Source organism: Microtus oregoni, unplaced genomic scaffold (assembly GCF_018167655.1).
Source record: "Microtus oregoni isolate MIOR12 unplaced genomic scaffold, Mior012 000043F_ref0000047, whole genome shotgun sequence".
Taxonomy (NCBI): domain Eukaryota; kingdom Metazoa; phylum Chordata; class Mammalia; order Rodentia; family Cricetidae; genus Microtus; species Microtus oregoni.
In genome coordinates this window covers 13,304,267-13,320,340 of record NW_024543210.1, presented here as the reverse complement: position 1 = coordinate 13,320,340, position 16,074 = coordinate 13,304,267, and the positions used below count along the sequence as shown (strand labels likewise).

Below are 16,074 nucleotides of genomic sequence, written 5' to 3'. Positions count from 1 at the left end.
TAACTCTAGTTCCAAAAGCTCTGATGCCTTCCTCTGGTCTCTGAGGCACCTGCACACGCACGGTGCACATGTCTCATATAGGCATATAAATAAAAATAGATAAATGACATCACATCTTTCTCTCCTGTGGGGCTATGTTTGTCACAGCACTGTGTCCTATGTGCCCACGTTGGCCCTGGGATTGTTTATTCTCACTGTTCTAGTGTTGTCTAGCTTTGGGCCAATCCCACCTTTCTTTCAATTATTCAGGCATAATGGTGAATTTGAGTATCTGTGAAAATAAAACTTTCTTATGCTATTTCAAGAATGTCTGGTCTATTCTTGGAGTTGTGTTCCCATATAACTTTCAGGATTATCATATATTTTCACAGACACCAAACTCTTTTTAAATTTTGATGGGATTACAGACTCTACATCAGTTTAAGATCAACTGACATCTTTTAAAACGTGTGTCTTCCATTTCATAAGTATCCTGCCATTTCTTTAATTAATCTCGATAATAGCTAAGGGTCTTCAATAGACAAGTCTTTGAGTCTTAGACTTATCCCTAGGTTCTTGATCGTTCCTCCTCCAGTGTAAACTCCAGCGCAAATCCATTTTCTATTAGTTAGTGAAAAGCCAGACTTCCACTGACTTGTTCATGTTTACGATGAAACTAGACTCTTGCGAACTCACTCTCAGCCCCAACAGTCTAACTAAAGTTTCTCCTGTGCTTTCTTTATATGCAGTAATTTCATCTCACAGTCACTCCAGTCTTACCCATTTATTTCTAATCCGGAAGCCGTTCTGTCTCTTCCTTGTCTCACTTCACTAGCCAGGGTTTCTACTCAGTCACAATTAGAAGTGGAGAGAGTCTCCGCCTGAGCGTGTGTGCCTGTCGCCTCTCTGTCTCAGAGAGTTTTAACACATCATCAACTAAGCATGATGCATCCAACCTTTCAACAACCCAAAACAGCTCCATGGATTTTCTCCTAAGAATAAGAAGCTTACTACTAGTTGCTAAGAATTTTCCTTTTTCATTAACAGAAATAAATATTGGACTATGTCACCTATGTTTTCTACTGATCATATTGTTGTTTTCTTCATTCTGTTAATGTTTATATCTACACTGACTGAGTCAAATAATCACACTTGGTTTGTATTTCCAAAAGACAGTCAACTTGATCTTCAGCACTCTCTTGCTGAATTTATATGGCTAGTATTCTACTTTGGATTTGAGACAGGGTCTCTCTACGTAGAGCTGGCTGTCCTGAAACTCTCTCTGTAGACCAGGCTGGCCTCAAACTCACAGAAAGCCACCTGCCTCTGCCTCATAAGTACTGGAACTAAAGGCACGTGCCACCATTGCGTGGCTAAAATCGATTTTTTTTCACTGTGGATGTGTGATACCTTTGTGAGTGTATGCACATTACATGAGTGCAGATGCCTGTGAAGGCCAGAAGAGGGCGTCAGATCCCAGAACTGGAATTCCAGGTGGTTGTGACCTGCCTGCTGTAGGTGTTGGGAACAGTCCTCGGCAAGAGCAGTAAGTGCTCTTAATGGCCAAGCCATTCTCTAGTGCTCTCCAACTCAGTGTATTAAATTGACATACAAAAAAAGCTGACCTGGAATATTCCTTTCTTATAACATTTTTGTCAGGTTTTAGAATCAAAATGCTGTGGGCTTCTTAAAACAAGTTGGGAGTATTCCTGCTTTTTCTATTCTCTGGAAGAGTTGGTGGAAAATGTGTGTTATTTCTTCCTTAAATATTTGGTGAATTCAACAGTAAAACCATCTGGCTCTGAAGTTTTCCTTATGGGAAAGTTTTTAATTACATATTCATACGAGTAGATATGGAACCACTCAGACTGTTATTTTTCTTATACGCATTTGGATAAGTAGCATTTAAAAAATTTGTCAATTACTTCTAAAATTTCAAATATATTACTATGGGTTATTCATGACACTCTATTCCTGTCTTTTCGATCTACTCACACATTCGTTGCTGGTGCTATTTCTTGACTGGCACCATCAGGACTTCCTCGTTTTTATTAGTTCTTTGGTTCTGATGTCTGCTCTATCTCACACATCCTGCCTTTTATATCCTTCCTTCCACCTATTTTTTAAAAAATTCAAGGAATGTTGTTTTATGGTATTTTTTAATTGCTGGTTGTAAGTAACTAGGCAAGTGCCACATCACTGAGGTATCTCCTCAGCCCCATCTTACTTTTCAATCTTCAGACAAGGTCTCATGAAGCTGCCCAGGCTGAGCTTGAACTCCGTAAGCCCAGGAAAGCCTCTAACTTAAGATTCCCCTGCCTCGGCCTCATGAGTAGCTGGGACAATAGGCGCGTGTCACCAGAACCAGCTGGGGCTTTGTTTTTTTCCCTTTTTAAACTTATTGAAATTAATGTGGAGAAAGCTGACTTATTTTCTCTCTCTCTCCCTTTCTAACATATGCAGTTGAGGATATAAAGATTTTAAAACCTGCACTTCACAGACTTTGATCTCACAGTTTCCATTGTCACAAGCTTCCAGTCTCTGGCACATCTTCTTTGATCCACGATCACTTACATTTCTTTTCACAGAAAGCCTTACTTATGTTCACATGTGTGTGCCTGTGCGAGTTTATGCACACCTCATGTATGAAGGGGTCTGCAGAGGCGGAAAGAGGTCATCAAGATCACCGGGACTGGAGTTACAGGCCTTCATTAGCTACTTGATGTGGGTGCTGGGAACTGAACCCAGGCTTCTAGAGCACCTGCTCTAGCCTCTGAGGCGTGCTTCAGCCTCACTTAAATTCCTAAACATTATGGGATGCTTTTCCGCATTAACTGTTGCAGACTGTAGCAGTGGCCATGGTCAGGAAACAGGCTGCGATTTCCACCCTTTGAAATGTAAGAATTGCTTGATGATTCAGCAGATGAAAGATGCTGGTAGATAGTCTATGTGCACTTGAAACAAACGTGTACATTTATTCACTGCAAGATGCTATAATTAGATGATATTTGCGAATTAGCTTTGTTCAAGCTGTGTCTAGCCTTACTGGGTTTTTTGTTTTTGTTTTTTTTTTTTGGTTTTTTTTTTTTTTTTGTGGATTACATCAGTCAACAAGAGAGAGATGTTTAAATTTCTAACTCTATGGATACCCCTAATTATCCCTGTAGGTCTTACAGCTCAATGTGTGTGTGCATTTAAGAAGTGGATTGGATTCTTTTATTATGGAACATCGTCATGCCTTAACTGGGAACCCGTTTCATATCACACAGCTTTATAGTCTTTCTTTTGGTTTATTTTGTGCGATACATGCTTCTACATCCTTTACACCTGACCCTCCGCACCTCCCTAAGTCACAGAATGCAGAGTACCAAGTTAAGTCCAATTTGATAATCTTCTGACTTTCAGCTGGCAGTTTAGTCTACTTATACTCAATGTAATCACTGGCACACTTGTTTTAAATATATCCTTTTGAAAATTTGTAATCACCTACTCTATTCCCATTCTCAACTTCCTTTTGAATTACCTAGTTATTCACTATTCTAGCTTATCTCTCTCATCTTGTTGTTTGTAGGTTTGTTCATCATTCTTTTAATGATTATCTAGAGTTTAAAATACGCATCCTTATCAATGACTGGTACAAATTAGTTCTTCATCACTTCCTCTATAAGGAGCTCAGAACAACTTCACTTCCTTCCTCTTTCATCATTTATCTTATTCCCTGTCTATTTTAAGCTCCACAGGGCTCAATTGTCATTATTTATGTAGTCAATGTCTACTTAACTAATGGTTGTTTCTGCTGCTTTTCACTCCTTCCTGCCTCTCTGAGCATTCGTCTGGAACAATATTCCTTCTGTGGGACAGACCCCCTCCAGTTCGTCTGTCCCTAGTACAGATTAGTGCACATCACCCTCCAGTTCGTCTGTCCCTAGTACAGATTAGTGCACATCACCCTCCAGTTCGTCTGTCCCTAGTACAGATTAGTGCACATCACCCTCCAGTTCGTCTGTCCCTAGTAGAGATTAGTGCACATCACCCTTTAATACCATGGATTTTTTTTCATTCTTGAAAAATTTAGATACAAATTGTTTTCGTTCAGCAATCAGAGAGAGCAGCTTCATTTCCTTGTGACTTCTATTCTTCCACTAAAGAGTTGGCCCTCAGTCTTTCGGCTACTCCCTTAAGGCAAAGGATTGTCCGTCCCTCTGATCCTAACTGCTGTTTGCTTTTGTTTTGTTTTCAGAAAGGTTGCTATGTTGGATTTTTTATTATTATTACTTACATTGCTCTATATTCTAGGGCTTCTCAACTACTCTCCAGGCCATGGCATGGTTCAGCAGATAAGGTTGCACATTGCCAAGCCTGACGACTTTAGTTCAATCCCAAGGGCCCAGATGGTCAAGGACAACCAATTCTCACGAGCTTTCCTCCAGCTTCCACACACAGGTCACAGCATGTGCACCTACACACATACACACCCACAATAAAAGAGGATTATGAAACCTTTGAGCTGGGTATGGTGACTTGTGTGCTGAATCTCAGCATTTGGGGGGGGGGGGGGGACAGAGACAGGTGGATCTCCATGAATTCAATCCAGCTTGTCGTACATAGAGAATTCTAGGCCAGCCAGGACTACAAAGTGAGAACTTGTCTCAAAACAAAACAGAAACAACAAAATCTTTCACACCTCCTTCCCCCAATTATTTCTTCTGTCTCCTTTATCTTTTCACAGAACTACACGCCAGCCTCAGGGCTTATTTTCATCTGCTCTATCTTCTAATTCACCAATTCTCTCTTCACTGGCACCTCCTTTATTTGAATCCATCCATTCAGTCTTTGAAAGAGCTTAGGGTACCACTTACACACCCTTAAAGATGCCATTCACACACCATTAAAGTCACCAGCTGCAAGTATTCATTTACAGGTTTTAATGATTTCAGTCACACAACCATAGGCATCACCGAATCCAATCCAAGGCCATTTCCACCACCCCTAAAAGCTCTCTCCCTCGGGATTTAGCAGGAGTAAGCATTCTAAAAGGTAACTTGGGTTCTTCTTTTTACCTTTCCGTTCTCTGGCCAATTGTTCGTCTTACCTTTTAACCCTCAGGACATAGGAACTATAGATATTGATTAACAAAGTCACACCAGTCCCAGGAGACTGGCACCAAAGCTCACTTCTCTGGATTTCCCCTTCGTCTGTGGTTCTATAGTTCCTCACTGCCTTGATGGAGCGCCAGTACTGCAAACTGAGTTCTGGATTGTTTCTTTGTTTTTCCTTTCTAATTTTAAGCAACTTTTTCTCAGTGGAAGAAAAGACCCAAACAAACTAACCTACTAATATCAGACACTGACAGCCAATGCAAACCAGGTGACCAAACGTTATCGTGCAAACGCGGACACCTCTGAAGATGAAAACGGGAATTCCTGGGGATTTCACCCCATCTGTGGGCACAGGCCAGAATCACCACAAACAAATCAGAATGTCTGGCTACTGACAGGAACGGAGGAAGCAGTCTGCTAAGCATAAACAGCTAAAGACCACGGTGGCCATGGGAGACGTATGAGTTCTTGTCTCTTGCCTTTGCGCTGTGTGGTATTAAAGAGAAAAATGAGCAAACACTCACTGGGGAAGAGACTCCCAAGAGGCTTGCCGCATCAGCAGATGGAACCCACTGTGATACCAGTCTGTCAGATCCTGAGTCCTGCATTTCAGGAATGCCTGAGACTTGGTAAAAAGACAGAACTTGTGAGCTAGCGCGTATGTGTGTGTGTGTGTGTGTGTACCAATGCACGTATGCGAAATTTTAGAGTTGAGAGGAAACTGATAATCCGGATATGACCAGCCCCGGTGTCCCCTTTTCTTCCTCTATAATTAAAAATACTATATTTTGTTCTTCTGTACAAAATTCTATCCCCCATTCCACGAAGGAAAACACAGTAGTGCAGGGCCTGGTGCACTGGCCTTTGAGGAGGCTAGCCCTGCCTTTTGGGTGGTTTTCAGAGAACTCTTCTAGGCTAGACTGGAATGGAGTCCGAGGAGAAGTGGTGTTATTCTCAATCAGACACAGCGGTGTGGCTGCCTAATTATAGCCTCGCCACATCTTGTATTTTGCAGCCTGTCCTTTCCTGGAATTTTAATGATGCTATTCAGGATATCACTTCCTATTCTTAATCTATGTATTTTAGATGACTTGATTCCAAACAATGTTTTGGATACAAACAGTTCAACATTTTTCCAAAACACAGGCTTTATTGGCATATAAAGTGATTTGCCACATGCATGGTGTTTACATCCTAGCAGGTGGGTAAGAGATCAGCGGTCCAGCGATGTCAGGGGACTTTCCCATCCATAGTACACGGCAGTGGAGGAAGAAAACCACTCAGTGAAAAGAAAACAGAACATGATTCCAACAAGTCAACTCCAGTCCATATGTCATTGTCATTTACTAAGCAACAGAAAATAAAAATGAAGCAATGGAAACACTGAGGCCAGCAACAAAGCCATGAGTTAACTCAAGGACAGGGGAGCCATGAGGCCAGCAGCCTCGGGGCCAGTTCATCCTGTGTTTCTGGGGAATAATCATGAGCTAAGGTCCTGTTGTGAATTTGCTCAACTCTGGCCTCAACAGAGGTTTGCCCCTTAAGCAAAGCCTAAAGTCAAAAGGGTGAAGGGTTACAGGGTCCCTAAAAGACGGAAGCAGTGCCTAGCTCTCTTCTCCTTAGTGTGTGCATATATGTGCACCCATGTGTGGTTTGTGGGCGCCAGTGTACCTGTGTGTGGAGGTCAGAGAACAGCCCTCAGGGACCGGACCTCTGCTACCTCCTTGTTGAGGCATGGCGTCTTATTTCTGCTGAGCTGTATCGTGCAGGCTCGCCAGCCTGTGAGTTTCGGGCAGATTTTCCTCTCTGCCTCCCCTCTCCCATTAAGAATGTTGGGATGACAGATGCACAGGACCACATCCGGCTTCTTACGTGTGCTCCAGGCTCACACGGCTGCTGCTTTTACTTGCTGCGACATCTCTGCCACCTACTTTTTTCTTTTATGTCCTACAAATAACCCAGGGTCTGACCAACAGGGTATCAATCACAGTCAACTGCAAAGGTCTTTCCACACCTAGAGTAGCTTGTCTACCTACACTCCCTTATCTAACTCTCGCTACAGTGGGGCCGTATCACTACAGCTCATCTCTCCCAAGTCCTGCTTCTCAACGGTGCCAACATTCAGAGACCTCAACAAATGCTGGCAGCTGAGTCATCAATTCTTAGAGCAATCCAGAGGAAGCAGAGCACAGCACTTCAACACAGCACTCAAGAAGAAACCACAGAAACAGATTTGGGCCCCTGTGATCTGCAGAACTCTCTCCAGACTTCAAGGATTTAGCTTTTCCCCTAGGTTCTTATTCTGACCCATTTTAAGCCTCAACAAAACTCGAAGGAATAAGAGAATAAGTTGTGACTATAATTCTATAGTCTTAAATACGATAGCAGGCATCTCCAAAGAAGAAAAATATTCTCTATCAAGGAGAAATTTTGCTTTTTACAAGCACCCTGTATGTTCAAAACGTAGTGGTGGGAGACATGTTCAATAGGCTAGCACATGCTGGCTGGGGCAGGGCTCAGTTGGTAGCAGGTTTACCTAGAATGTATGGATCCCCAGGTCCAAGCCACAGCACCATACAGAGCAGGCATGGAGGTGGACACCTGTAAGCCTCGTACTAGGGAGGGGCAGGCGAGAGTCAGTAGTTCAAGGTCATCCTCTGCTTCACAGTGAGTTCAAAGCCAGCCTGGGCTACCTGAAGCTGGGGCACAGAAGTCATTCCTTAAGGGAATATATTACACAGTTTGTGCTTTAGACTGTGCAAACATTAACTAATTAAGGGCAATTATATTATACACTCAAATGGTACTAATTACAAGAATACAGGTTCAAAGAACTGAGAAATCAGGTGGAACTGAAGTTTAGCGAAGAAATAGGATATATACAGCCTGTTTCTCCTCTTCCTGGGTAATAAATGGACTACATTTCCCAGAAATCCATTAGGCAGTTGAATATGGCCATCTTATTAAATATGGCTAATAGAATGGGAGGAAGTGGGTTGCACTGCATGTAGGCCTGGCCAATAAAAGCTAGTCATTCAGGGGTCACCACGTTCTTGTCCCTGCTGATGGGATCCAAACAGGCATGGTGACCTAGGGCTGAAAGTGGCAGTACTTTTCAAAGCAAAGTGCTTTAAATCATCAGTGAGAGAGAGAGGCCTCTACTAACCAGGCCCCTCCGCTTTTCGATTTGTAAGAAACCAACTCCTATTGTTTTGATTCATTGCATGGTTTTGCATTTGCTGAAGCAGCAAATTGTACCAGAATAAATATAAGTTTGAGCTTAAAATATCCCTGAAGATGTGTGGAAGGAAGTGACGCTTTGAAAATACTTGCTGTGCATTCTCTCTTACACCCCAACCCCCCTCCCGGTCTTATAGGGCCCACTGTGAACTCACTATGTAGTCAGGAGCCTTACACTTCTGATCCTTTTGCACCTGTCTTCCCCCAGGTCCCCCTCCAGTTGAGGGGATTACAGGCAGTATTGATGATACACTTAGTTTTATGAGGTGCTGGGGATCGAACCCCGGGCTTCGTGCAGTCTAAGCAAGCACTCTACCACTTCAAGCTCCACCCCCATCCCAGTGTTTCTTCTTTCCTGTTTTCTGTATACAGTCATTAGTAGACCACAGACAGCCTCTGCCCGGAGGAACAGTAATGCTACTAAAGCAGGTACACAAGAGGAAGAGGCTGGGGCTCTCTTTTCCAGCAGAACAAGCACCTGGCCAGTCTCCCTGTTGAAAATAACCCAAACGTATTTTGCTAAGAATTCCTCACAAGTAATTTGACATGTATTTGTGAACCAACAAGAAAATCTTAAGACACACTCAGAAGAGAACATGTGTATTATTATTATTTTTTGCCCTGAAGGCATTTAACAAACAGGAAGAATCTGAACTGCTTTCATAATGTAGCTGGGCACAAGGGATAAGCTCGGTGTCATTAATGAATCCAGGACGCACCAAAGAACAGAGGCTGACAGGAGGCATTGAGCTGAGGAGGACTCCAGAGAAAGGAGCCCAAGAACATGTTGTAAAAATTAGTATGAAGTAGGAGGGGAAAGGTTTATGCTAAAAATGTGTAGCCACAAGAAAGGCTTCAAGATGAATGGGTGGTTTGTTTAGATCCTAAAGATTCAGACTTTACAAATCAAGATTGATCCCAGCGAATGGGCAAAAGAAAATATTGTAGCTAGAGAAACACACATTTGATTCAAAGAATTCACATGGATAGTTTCCAATAAATAAATAAATAAATAAAATCACAGGAAAACAGAATAAAACAAAACAATAGACAATACAACACGTCCCAGGAAACAAAGCACCATGAACAATCGGCACAGACAGTGCAGGGCAGAGCTGAAGCCACAGGCTTCAAACTTCACAATGATCAGACATGAAATAGAAAATAAGTGTTCAATTAAATGATGTTCAATATCCGTAGGCAAGATTAGATAAGACAGAATAAATTATAGATTGTACTTGGAATCTAATTGACAGATTACATTCTCATATTTGAAAAAAAAACTTCAAAATAATTGAACTACATGGCAACCTTAGTAAGCTTAGGACAATAACAAAATAATAAACACCAAGATCAAAGAGACTGAAGAGGACTGGAGAACCTCTCTGCATCTTAGCAGAGAGGACGAGTGAAAACACAGAGAATCAGAGGAGTTCAGTGGACCCAGCGTAGGACGAATACAGCATAAGAACAATGGTCTATGAGTCTTCCAGAACCAAAGGGGGAAAATCAACTTACCAATGTTAAAAACACTGTAGCTGGTCACAGGGGTGTACACCTATGATCCCAATGCTGTCAAAGTAGGAGGAGCAGGAGGTCAAGGCAGCTTCAGCAACACAGCAAGTTCAAGACCAACCTGGGCTACATGAGACCCTGCCTCAAATAAAAATAAAAGCAATAAAACCTTCACACCAAGGTTCTTTATAATATATCTGTGCAACCTTAAATAAAGAGAATATATTTAAAATCAGTATATTTAAAACTGGTATTCTTGAAGCATGTTCACCACAAATGAAAATTAGACTTAACCATTTCTCAGCAGCGGCAGATACCAGAAAATAACAGGACACCACACCTTCAACCAAAATCCGATTGTTTAAATCAATAACAAAAAGATCACTTGAGGGACAGAGAGATAGCTCAGCAATTCAGAGCACTGGCTGCTCTTCCAGAGGATCCAAGTTCAGTTCCCAGCATCCACGTCAGGTGGTTCACAACCACCTGCAACTCCAGCTCTCGGGAAGGAGATGCCTCTGGCTTTCATGCGCACTTCACACACGTATGTATTCCCACATGTAAGCACACACATCCACACACAATTAAAAATAATAAAAATAAACCTTTTCTTAAAAATACAACTTAAAAACATACCTACCAGGGGCCAGCAAGATGGCTGACTGAGTGAAAACACTTGATGCTCAAACCTGATGACTGTAAGTTTGATTCCCAGATCCCACAGTGGGAGAGCAGAACCAACTCTGGAAAGCTGTCCCCTGACGTCTATGTGTAAGCCCTGGCATTTAAGACTCAACCCTCATCCCCCAAACACACACATACACTACTAATAAATACCTGCTGGGCATAGTGATTTAAGCCCATAATCCCAGCCCTAGGTAAACTGAGTCAGGAAGACTGCCATGAGTTCAAGAATATCCTGACTGTATAGTGAATTCCAGGAATCCTAGCTACTAATAAAAGGGCCTGTCCCAAAGAAGAAGGAAGGAAGGAAGGAAGGAAGGAAGGAAGGAAGGAAGGAATTCCCATAAACCTAAAAAAAAACCAAAACTTTTTTAGTAACTTATTGAACAAAGAAATGTAATAATAAACTTAGAAGTTATTTAGAGCTAAACATATTATTAACTTCTGAAAGCTAATTTAGTTCTAAGAATCTAATTGATAGATTAGATTTTTATGTTTTAAAAAAAACTTCAAAAATTAATGAATTAAACTGTAACATTTGGAAGTTGCAAAAGTAACAAAACAATAAACTCCACTATTAAAAAGAATAAAAACACAGTCAAAAACTAAACAGAGACACCATCCATACAGAAGATGCAAGATGCTAAGAGGTTGTTTGCTTGTTTGTTTGTTATAACAGCAACAAATTTGGTGAGACTGATCAAGAAAAAGCAAACAAACATACAAGTGATATTTTAGGAATCATATATTTTAGGAATCAATATAAATTGTGATATCATAAAGGTTTAAAACACTATCAGACATTATCCAGAATCACTATATCCTAAAATGCCCAAGCTAAGATGAAGGAATTCTCAGAAGGAAATGTGGTTCAAGAACACAAGAGAGCTTTGTGCGGCTGCAAAGAATGAAACCATGCTCTTTGTTGGGGACATGGATGGAACTAAATGGACCACCATGTGAAGAGAAGGAAGTCAGACTGAGAAAGACAGTCACAGGTTTTCTCTCATAAGCAGAACTGAGATTTAAGACTGTAAGTAATATGTAAGCGGACAAAAAGAAAAGGGCCAGCAAGGGGTGGGAGTGAGGAGGGGGGAGGTAACAGGACAGGGATGAACACAGCACACGTGCATGCACATGCACACACACACACACACATGCACACACACACACACAGTCACACACACTCACACACACAAGTACAGAAAAGGGGACTTGATCTTATTCTAGAGGGAAGACCAACCCAAAAAAACAAAATAGTGATGCCAAAACTTGGTAAGAAAAGAGGGCAAGGACCTGGAGAGATGACTTAGTAGCACTGGCTGCCCTTCCAGGGGACTCACGTTTGGCTCCCAGCATCCACGTGGCAGCTCACAACAGTTCCACGGGTTTCAGCCTCTTCTTCTGGTCTCTGCAAGCACTAGGTAGGCACACACACAGACACACATGCAGCCAAACACTCAGAAACATAAAATAAAAAATAAGGTATTAAAAAAGAGACAGAACTATAGAACTGAACATAGACATAAAACCCTAAGAATTATCATCAGATCAATATTATCAGTGCACACAGAAGATGTAAAATAGTGATCTTATTCTTAGCTTTTAGTAAGGTTAATATCTTATAAATAAATCAACTAGCGAAATTCATCGTGTTAAAGGGAAAATATATAAATATCACAAAGCATGCAGAAAAATAATTTGACATCTATCCGAGATGTAAGAAATAAATTAAAAATCAGAAAATAAAAATGACTTTTAGACTAGACAATGGAGTCTTCAACACACCCCGTCAACACTGTCCGTCTGAGTAGAACAGTGAGCACATTCTGGGTAAGGTCACCAACACGACATTGGGACCAGCAGAGATTTCTCGACCTCAGTACTGTGAGGGAGTCTAGCCAGTGCCACAAAAAAAGAAACCACAGCTACAAAGATTAGCAAGGAACACAGACACCATTTGCACTTGATGTGATTGATTACCTATAAAATATTTTAAAAGAATCTGCAATACATGATAGAATTTCTAAACTTAATTATTTTTAGGTACTGAACCTTGGATACAGCAAGTAGCTCTTAGGCATAAACGTAGCACATGCTCACTAAAAACCGTGTGTGACAGCTCGTGTTGGCACCATTTCTAAAACCATAAACATATACAGTGATAAATGAGCACATGATCACTATGAGTGACCACTGGTCCCACGTGAAGTCTCAGAAACTAAGTAATGAGGAAACACACACACATAAAAGATAGTATACTACATGGTTTTTAAAGTTATGTTACATCTTTTTCAATCATTTGATGTGTGTTTGTGTGCATGCGCACGTAGATCACAGACAACTCACTCTACCACGTAGGTCCTGGGAATTGAACTCTGGTTGTCAGGTTTAGTGGCAACTTCCTTTACCTACTGTGGAAGTTTGAATGAAAATGGCCCCCATAGGCTCATAGGGAGTGGTATTACTAGGAGGTGTGGCCTTGTCAGAGGAAGTGTGTCACTGGGGGTGGGCTATGGGGTTTCAGAAGCTTAAGCCAGGCCCAAGCACACTCTCTCTTCCTGCTGCCTTCCTGTCTGGATGTAGAACTCTCAGCTTCCTCTCCAGTAGCATGTCTGCCTGCACACCAGACGCACCATAATAACAGACTCAAATTCTGAACTGTAAGCCAGCCCCAACTAAATGTTTTCCTTTTTGAGAGTTGCCATGGACATGGTGTCTCTCCACAGCAATGAAACCCTAGAACACTTGCTAAGCCGTCTCATTGACCTGGTTATTTTTATATAAAATTCACACACAGACAAAACTACCCAGTGGTGCTCAAAATTAGGGAAGTGATCATCTTTCAAGGGAGGGTGATTTAGGGCATCTAAATTCTTAGATGTAGTTAATGTTCAATTTGTTGGTCTAATGTTGTTATGTGAACATGTTCACTTAAAAAAATCAACCTAGAGATTATGCCCTTATTTACATGTATAATTCAATTGAGAGTTCAATAATTCAATTACATATATAACATAAAGGTCCATAAATAAAAACATAGAAAGAAATGCAGCTGTAAAGGTGGGATATAGCTCTCCTAAAAACAGATGTAACTGTAGGCACAGCTGTAAGACACACAAGGCTTATATGTATTTATAAGGTGTGCAGATGCAATATTTAGATACATATTCTACTATATACTGTCGTTGGTATGTGTACATGTATGCTGCATGAAAAATGAACCTGCATTCCTCACATCACATAGAAAAGTTCTGGGTGAACTCAAGGCTGAGAGCCATGGTCACTCAGTTTCAGGACCCTGAGTTGACACTGCCTCCAAGAGAAGAAAAAAAAAAACAAGCAAGTTCCACATCAATTCTCAAACATGCCATCACAGGCAAAAATGTGGGAGGTTAAGCATGGGGGCACTGTTGGAACTATCAGATCCAACTGAGCTGTAAAGTGGGTGCAATCAAAGGTTCCTCTTGACCCTTGGGTGTGTGCTGAGAGGATGGTTGCCCAGACAAGAGAAAGGAGTTGTTTTTCTCTGCACGCTGGAGGTTTTAAGTGAATGAAAAAGACAGTCTACAACATAGGAAATGGAAAAGGTTGTGGCTAGGTCATGGCAGCATAGTGACAGTGGACCCAGAGAGGGCAAATAAACAAGACCCCAGGCCCTTCCCTAAGCTGTAATGGGTAAGGACTGATTGCAGAAGGAATTCAAAGTCTGGCAGAGGACAGGTTTGATAAGGTGAGTGTCTTAGTGAGGGTTATTATTGCTGTGAAGAGACACCATGACCACGGCAACTCTTACAAATGAAAACATTTAATCGAGGGGGCTCGCTTACAGTTTCAGAGGTTCAGTCCACAGAGCATGGTGGCATGCAGGCAGATGTGGTGCTGGAGCTGAGAGTCCTACATCTTGACTCAGAGGCAACAGGAAGTCGAGTGATTCATTGGGCGGTACCCTGAGCATAGGAACCTTAAAGCCCTCCTCCACAGTGACACAGTTCCTCCAACAAGGCCACACCCACTCCAAAAAGTCACACCTCCTAATAGTGCCCCTCCCTATGAGCTTATGGGGGTCAAATACACTCAAACCACCACTGTGGGCATTATGGAGCCCAGGCAGGTTCTCAGTAGACAACAGAGACAGTAGTAACATTAACAAAACAACAACAAACATAGCTCAATAATTTGAGTGGTGACTACACGCCAAACTCCATCCAAGTCCTTTTCAAGGACTCTAGGATTTTGCATCCCCAATAATCCTTTTAGGATTCCCATGTTACTTAAGGAACCAGCAGCCAAGACTGGAGTCTAAGGTTAAGTGACTCCCCCCAACGCACATAGCTGAGATAGAGAGAATAAGTCAGAAAAGAAAGTCTAACTTCAAAACGCAGACCTGTAGAGTAATTTAGGGGTAGAAGGCTTCAAGAGCAAAGGAAGGAAAGAAGTTAGCCGGACAGAGCCTCTCTGAGGTTACCTGGGGGATTCATGGAGTGAAAACCGAACTCAAGACGAGGGGAATCCAAAGACAGCACCAGAGCTCTGGGGGATAAATCAGAGGCTTGCGGTAGAGACGAAGTCCCAATGTCCTAACCTGGAAAACGAGGAGCACGGCTGTGATAGACAGAAAAATAGAAAGGAATGGGATGGAACAGAAGAGAAAACTGCCACGCCTCCTTCCTGGAGATTTATGCAGAAATGTTCACACTCTGAACCTTATGCCCCATCCCTTAGTCCCACTCTTCACACTACAGTCCTGCTCTCTAGGGACAGTCACTTAGTCACAAGTTCACAGGGTAGCTACAGAGACACCTATCAGGGGTAGGGGTGGTTCAGTCACTACAGTGCTTGCTGTGCAAAACATGACGACCTAAGTTTGATCCGCCCACATGAAAAGCTAGGTATGGGGAGGCAGAGACAGGAGGATCCCTGGGGCTTGCTGGCCAGCCAGTCTAGTCAAAAACAAGAGTTCTAGGTTTGGTTAGAAACCATGTCTTAAAAAAAAAAAAAGGTGGAAACTAACTGAGGTAGACACCTGATAGCAGAATTTGGTCTCTATGAGCATGAGCACATTTGTGCATGTGTGCGTGTGCACGCACACACACAATAGTTCTAAGAGCAGGGAAGGAGCTGGTGAATACAGAATGAGAGTGAAAACTGCTAAGACCCTGACCTTGTCCCCTCTGTGCCTGACATCTGTGCATGGCAGCGCCACCTTCAAAAGGCGCCCAGACCCAAGTACCTTCTGTAGGTAATGCTTGCTCTGCCAGCTTAGGTGAGGACCATGGGTGCTAGGATCTGAGGACCCTGAGAGTGGTCCTGAACCAGGGGCTGAGAGTTCCAGTCCCCACACAGTTTCCATGTGCTCTAGAGGAGGACAACTCACTCTCTGTAGCCCTTTTCATTTGAAAGCTATACAACTATTAAGTGTGCTGAATCAGAACATGTCAATCTTTCTGGGTTTCCAGAATCAACCTAGTATGGCATGCTAAAATTCCCTTCCCAAGCAGAACTTGCCCACTTGAGATCTATGCGTCTCTACTGGGCACACACTGGACCACATCTG

General features: G+C 42.2%; 1 protein-coding gene across 3 annotated transcripts in view; it reads right to left on the bottom strand.

The window, feature by feature from the left end:
* Positions 1 to 16,074, bottom strand: part of Foxn3 (forkhead box N3) — a 375,166-nt gene that overhangs the window by 352,591 nt on the left and 6,501 nt on the right. Inside the window, exon 1 of one of the 3 annotated variants that reach the window (XM_041633435.1) lies at positions 14,986 to 15,003. The exons of the other annotated variants lie outside the window; for them this stretch is intronic. The gene's annotated coding sequence lies outside the window, so the exon portion shown is untranslated. Of the gene's footprint in view, positions 1 to 14,985; positions 15,004 to 16,074 lie in introns of those variants that run through there. 3 annotated transcript variants of the gene reach the window in all.